The sequence below is a fragment of the Syngnathus acus genome, chromosome 9 (assembly GCF_901709675.1).
Source record: "Syngnathus acus chromosome 9, fSynAcu1.2, whole genome shotgun sequence".
Lineage (NCBI taxonomy): Eukaryota > Metazoa > Chordata > Actinopteri > Syngnathiformes > Syngnathidae > Syngnathus > Syngnathus acus.
Window position 1 is genome coordinate 13146501 of NC_051094.1, and position 7632 is coordinate 13154132.

The following is a 7632-nucleotide window of genomic DNA, read 5'->3' on the forward strand; positions in this document are numbered from 1 at the left end:
TTAGAATGAATATTTAAATGATTATGCCTTAGAGGTATCAAGAGACTGGAAGAGTCACTGAAAGGCAGAGACGGAGACCTCATTTGGAAATGTATATGCATCAAATACCTATTATGAATTTTGCTCATGTATTCAAACAATGAACAGTTTGAATGTGCATTAAATTTTTTAGAGAAGGTCAAATTCATGTTGTTCATGTAACAGGCAAAACTATATGAATGTATTGGATTCATAACACTTTTTGTGTTTGCGCCGTGAAGAAAACGTCAATTGACCCAACTTCCTGAGCCGGTCCAATTTTTAACCCAGCAGTTATGAGTATTCTTTACAATGGTGCAGAAAGTATTTTTTTCCTATATTGTCAAAGATGGTACACTCAACATTCTGTTGGCCTCTGGCCAAAACCTATGTCACAAGTCCATAATTTATTTTTATTTTTTTCACAAATCTATACTGGTCAGTCTATCCATGTGGGTGTTATTTATACAAATTATTCACCAATCTAAAGTGTTGAGAATACCCTCTTTGATGATGCAATGTCAATGGATGGACAAAGTTTTTGTGGTCTGCTGAAAAATGATCATTTCAGAGGTATAAGCATTACGACCAATGCCAGAGACTTCAAATTTTAAAAAAAATTGGAGGATAGTCAATACGGCATATGAAACTGGTGGGGTTCGGTATCTCCAATAAGGTTAAGAACCACTGGTCTAGATTGTGCTGGTGAATTTTATGACACAGCCGTGCAATATAAACTATAAATCTGTGAGATCTGTGGTGTCAGAGCTGAGACATTGTCTTATTGTCTTACTAATCCTTTTCATTTATCCATCAGAAACCTCAATGCTTTTGGTTTAGGATTGAATTTTCATGCTCTCAAATACCTTCAAAAAGCTCTTGGCACAAAGCTCAGATTCAGCAAACAGCAGAACAGGCCTAAGGAGCTTTTGTGGTGCACAATAGCAGCTAATAACACAATGCCAAGCTAATAAGATGGGCAGTAAATGAATGGTTGAGTCCAAGCTCTTTTTCACTCCCTCACTCTCACATGAAAGCCTCCTGTACTGCAATGTAGTGCGTCACAAACAGCTGCCAGTGTATTAGTTCCCACATGAAGGCTGTTTTCAAATGGAGATTGATAATAAGATGCAAAGATCACATTAGGATACTCTTCTGGGGTTGGTGATTAGGGAGATTGGTGGCGCTGCTTGAGTTGACGTCCATGTCATTGCGGGGCTTCACAGTTCCCGATAAAAGCCAATTCAAAGCACTAAACTATATCTCAACTGGGAACCAAGGGAGTGAGGACTAAGTCAAGGGCCTTGGCAGCATATCCCTGTCACAACACTCTCATCGATCGGACAACCTAAAAAGGCCATCAGTGTTCATGCACCCATATTGCCACCTTTTTTTAGACTGCATTGTCAACATCTAGGCAGCTGACAGAAACCAGACCAGTCAGCAGTTAAGGAGCAGACTTGGAAAGTGTCAAATGGTGTGAATTTTAAAACCTAGTGAGTGGTGACAAAGTGCTGTGACTGTGTAATGTCTTTGCACCTTTGGATCTATGACAAATATCCTGTCTGTCTTATGTCACCACCACACTGTCTGAGTGAGGATATTTAGAAATGAAAAATTGAAGAAAAACCTCGAAGGCTTAATATGGAACAAAAAAGGTTTAGAGATGGAAAACCAGGAGTTTCATATTGTCGCAGCCTTAGTACATTTGCCATTATAATTTTCCGACCTTTAGACGGAGCCTTACACTCTCCCGCACTATAGAAATGAGAGAGAGTAGGCGTATACGGCATGTGATGTTAAAGGAAGCTCTTACGTGCTTGAAACTAGTTTGCAATGTGGAAAACAGAGGCCATATGTGATATTCGAGTCAGGTACAGCAAACATACATAAATATCAAAGGAGTATGCCCGAGAGGCTCGTGTTCAAGAGCAAGGATGAGATGAGGTTCACCATTTTGGGAACACATGCAACCGTTTAAAAATGTGTGTCTGTGCACAGTGTGCACAATTGCAAGACATGTAAGAACTCCATCACAGTCCATAATGTCATGAAAAGAGTCGCCGACTCTGGAGGACAAAGGCATGACATATATGTATTTTGGCATTATTTATTTATACAGATGAATATTGTATTTGTAGAAGTAATTATGGTACCGGAGGTTCCACATGTTCCAGAGTCTGGTTTTAGGTGGATCCTTATCATCACATTTGTAAACATTATGCGCCAAAGGTGGCTATAATAAGATGGTAAAGGTCAGGAAGATCATATCCTGACTGGCTTCTCAGCATTCCATTCCAGGCTTGGACTACCTCCCGAGCTCCTTTGGAAACGTGTCTGACAGCAAACATGCTTTGAAAGGCTTATCTCCTATCGCAGCTAAGTTCCATGCTCCGAGATAACAATCCCCGTCTTATCTTGTTGTGTTCGTTAATATCAGAGCTTTGGGGGCTTGTTCTTCCACTTGCAATGGGAGCTTGAGGAGCGGATTGTTTGCAGATTAGTCAACATCAGCCTCAGGAAATTCTAGCCTTGCTGTTTTGTTGCATACATTGGTGAATTGCCTGCTTCAAGTTAAGAATTATCATACACTGGTTGGTATGCAACATTGTGCACGGTATGGTCGACAGTAGTTCTTGTCACATCATCCTGTTGTACAAGCCAAAACAAACAACCTGAGGCTAACTATAATTTGTTGCTGTTTAGCACAGAACTATAATCAGCGTTTCATTCCGGAAACATTTATTCCAACTAATCAAATTGGGAAAACATCCTGGCAGGAACGTGCAGTTTAGTGTGTCCACATTCACAATCGTGGCGTTTGTGACAGACGCATGAGAGTAGGCAGAGTTCCATAAACTTCAGCCATCTGGCTATCTAGCACAACCCTTAGCTACACAGTGGCTCACTCAGCGATTGATCGAGGGTGTTGAAGACCAGCTATTTAACACATGAGAACAACAAGTACTGCTATCAAGCTGGCCCCTTCTCAAAACTCGTTTGTGAGAATGTCTCTTATCGCTTCCCTTCTGCTTGTCACTTTAGGCCATAAGGCATATGCGCTATTTCCCCACGTGATGCACCATTGTGCTTTTTGTTTCGACCCTTACAGATACGGAAGATTGTAGCTAAGGGCTGTTTATGTAACACTATTCTCAAAGGGAAAATACATCAAAATTCTGGTCATTTATTTACACCGCATCTTGGAGCCCGTAATTGTTAAACTGTCCCCAAACGACATTCTTTTTGTTTGTGTAACCACTGAAAATTGTGCTTTCAACACCCAGTGTTCAATCTAAGCATACGTGAACAGCAAAGGTGTATCATATAACATTTCATAATACGTCTCAGTGAACTGCACCACGAACGTGGCCGTTACTTTACATAAATCAAAAAGGATGGATGGATGGATGGATGGATGGATGGATGGATGGATGGATGGATGGATGGATGGATGGATGGATGGATGGATGGATGGATGGATGGATGGATGGATGGATGGATGGATGGATGGATGGATGGATGGATGGATGGATGGAAAAGTGGAAGGTGAAATGTTTGTCTCCCAGTATCTCGTGACATTGTGACACCATTTTCTGTCCATGTGAATAGGGTTCATGTTGTCAGCGTTTCCATATGTGTATAAAATGTTTAAAAACCCAAAGGAAAACCTTTTTACAAGACTTTTTGCATAAATGTTGGTTCATATAAGACAGAAGAGAGAAAACCATTGTGAAAAAATGACCCTAAATATCCCTCCATATTGAAGCTGTAAATTGATCAACTATAAAAAAATTTTTTTAAAAATCTCTCCACTACACTGTTCACTATATGGAATGTCTTAGGGATGAAATAAAGCCTCCGTACCCAATATCATTAAATCCACCACTCTCACCTGATTACATTCCTATTCATGCCATTATTATTCTGCCATTATTGTTACTTCTGGTGAAACAGTCCAGATAATGTGCATTCAATCAGTAGCTACATAACCTGCTCATTCCCATCTCTCATTCTTTGTTGCCATCAAATGTTTTTTAAATGAAAATTATGAGTGCGGTGTAATTATAATTCCGGTGGTATTATGAAATCAAATATCACAATGAATGTAATTTTATTTGCTTGTAATCTCTCTCACCCAGGCTAATAGGCATTTTCAAAGGGCAAGCTCAGGGGGGTTTAAATGGCCCTTGTATAAATTGAATGGCTGCTCTGCTCTTTTGCACTGCGTGTTCTTTTGTCTTTGATATGCAGGCGGAGCTTGACAGTCTGGGAGACATGGGAGATTTGTCAGCCTCTGATCTCCATACCTCTGACAAATGAGCGCCTTTGGCAGGAATGCAAGTGGAACCTCTTCTCTGCCCTGCTATGGAATTCTGATGAGACTCTTGGTGAAGAAGTCAGGGCACACAATCATTCTGTAACCAGGAAAGAGGGTCAATTTGCACATATGTGGGTCAAGTTCAAACAACCTACCTTTGGTTTACACCCTGAGCTGGATCCCTGTCACACCATTCACACCGACAATTTTGTGTTTAACTCGCCTAAAATTTGCGTTTTTCGCAACGTGGGGAAAAAACAGTAGAGGTTATTAAAAACTGCACAGGAAGAACCAGAGCATAGATTCAAACCCTGAAATGAGATTCAAACTTTAAGCACTACCTTTGTGTTGGAGCTTCACAGACCAAGGTTGGAGTACGATCAGAACTTAAGACCTTCCCAGCTCCAAATAGTCACAAACTAACTGGGATATAGTCTCCAGCTTCTCTGTCGGTGACTCTAAATAGGATAAGACGTTGTGTAGAACGCTGGTTCTCAAACTAGGGTCCCCGGGATAACACGGGGTCCATAAGATGTAACTTGCGAGTCCGCAAAATCCTTTGTTATATAGTATTATGTCAGATCATTTGGTTGAAAGGGCATGCAAACAAACCTGAACATCTGATATTTGGATGTATTTCCCTGAAAGCATAAAGCATTTCCTGCTCTTTGACACACTTTTCTTATGTAGAGTTGCACATGTGACGCAAGACAACCTCGGCAACTTATTTGCTGCTTGTGAACGTTTCCAACAGATTGATAAATCTCTACTTTTGCAATGTATAAATGGGTATGACTTGGGTACGGGTACGGAAAACGATGTGAAAACAATTCTGCTCATATTGACATCTCAGGCAACACTGACTGCTTTTGTAAACTGTCTCCCCTCTGTTCACAGTCATGTTGTTTGTGGAATAAGTCCACATCAGTTCAGGATGATTAGTAAATACTAAAATGAATTCTGTTGAAGTTGGTTCTGTTTCTTTCTTTTAAGCAAGTGAGGCATATGTAGGTTTGAATTTTTAACAAATAAATGACATCTAGGGGTAACATGGTTTTTTTTTCTCGGGTGGGGGCTTGACTGGGGTCCTTGTTCAAATTCTCCTCTGTTAGGACTCTCTGGATCAAAACGTTTGAGAACAAGTCATATGTTTGCAGTACATGTACCAAAATTGTCATTTATGTTTGACAATATACAAACCGAATAAACAAATAAACAAACCCCTGCTACAGAAGATAGATAAATGAGTTGAGATGAGAAATAAAAGCACATAGTTGCTGGTGGCATTATTTGTTGTAAACATCACTTGAAAGCATGAAATAACTGTAATCAGGGAATTTTTTTGGTTTTATTTTGTCTCTATTTTATTGTTTTCTTATAAAGAATGTGGTAACAATTCATTCACAGTTCATTGTCAACTCAAATGTATTTCTGTACAATCTATCACACATTAAGTTACATTTTCCTAGTAAGACGTTAACAAATGTGAATCCTTCAACGACTAAGCTGCTCTCTGGGCTTCCTGTTGAGCATGAAATGTGTGTATTGATCCTTAGCATTCCAAATTTCAATCAGAGAAGTCTCAAACAAAAAAAATCAGCAAGATTCATAGGAAGTACAAGCACTACCCCTTGTGGCCTTTTTGGGCCAGTGCAGCATGTGGAGATGGAACCTCCGGCTGCTTCTGGGCCCCTCCTGATAAGTTAACCTTGTGATAACAAGCTAATGCCCGATTAATGTTGCAGTAATTAGACACAGCTTTTCACACTCAGTTAAGAGGACATCCTCCAGCAATTAGCCTGCACTGGAGAAAGATCATTTCGGAGAGCACTGTGGAGTGATTCCTCGGCATGCTTCCATTCCCGCTTGGCTGCATTAAGGTTCATTTTCTCATTATTCCATCTAATTACTTGTTTGATATTCTATACAGCCGCCACCACCAATCTTTGATTCAATTATGAAATGCTGATTGACATTTTGGGTGTGGGGATTTAAGAATCTACATTCGATTTGCAGTGGTGACCGTATCAGAGGTTGGATAATGGTTTTACTGTACAACACTGAATGCCAAGTGAAAATATAATTTCCCTGAAGAATGCATTCTGAATAAATGGCTCGTCTTTGTGTATATGTAAGAGACTGTGCAAGTGTGTGAGAGCTTATAGCGTGTGCATGTGAATGTCCACTAGACAAATAATGAGCAAGACCCTTTTACTAACCACACAGCTCATAAATATTGCACAGAAAGTAGACAAGGGGCGGCTACTCTGATTAGTCCTGCATTAAGGGACATCTAGTTGCAAGTTGGTTCATGTGAAAGATCAGCCAGCTGTATGATAAAATGCTGGACCATCCCAAAAACTAGGTCTGTAATTTATTGTAAACTTGGTTATGCTACAATGCTTTACATCTAAATTATTTTAGTCATGCTATGACAAACTAAGCAAAACAATGCTGACACTTAAAATAGTTCAGATTGCAAGTACAGTAGGTCCGTTGATCTGGTTCGCTCAAGGCAACTTGGACTTGATCAGGCTGATCCAGCGAGTGAACACACAACTTCCTGGCTCCCTGTTCATTTTTGCATTCATTTTGATTATTTTATTTATCTTTAAATGGTCTCAGCCCAGTGAACCAGACACAACTGGAGATACCGAGAACTAAGCAGAGCCTCAGAGGAGGGTGAGCTTCTTCCGTTCTCGCTTGCGAATGGCTTCTTGTTGAATGTTAGGCAAGCTCCCTCTCTGTCCATCTTTAGAAATCTTCTTAAAACATATTTTTATCATTATTTTTTTTAAATTATTGATTTAACTGTCTGTTTTTATATCTCTGATTTTTACTTTTGAACAGCACTTTGTATGCAGCTATGGTTGTTTTTATAGTGTTCTATAAATAAAGTTTAGCTGAGTTGAGTGGTGTGAAGTTGTCTATAATTTCAATTTGTATATTTTGAAAATCAAAACATTAATAAATAAGTGGATATTTTCTGCATTGTGAATGTTATTTGCTCAATTAGGATAAGTGGTTCAAAGAAAGAAAGAAAGAAAGAAAGAAAGAAAGAAAGAAAGAAAGAATTAATTTAAATCACATTTTATTCCTGAAATTATTACGCCAAATTATTGGGATAAAAATTATCGTGATTTTTTTTGGCACAGTTATCCCACTCCTACTAAAACGTTTTGAACAATGCAAAATGCAGGTTTGATCCATATTAAAAGCAAACTTGGATTACGTGACATTAGCCAATGTCAAAATCTGTTTTTGCTTTTGAACAACACATTTTGAAGAACTGA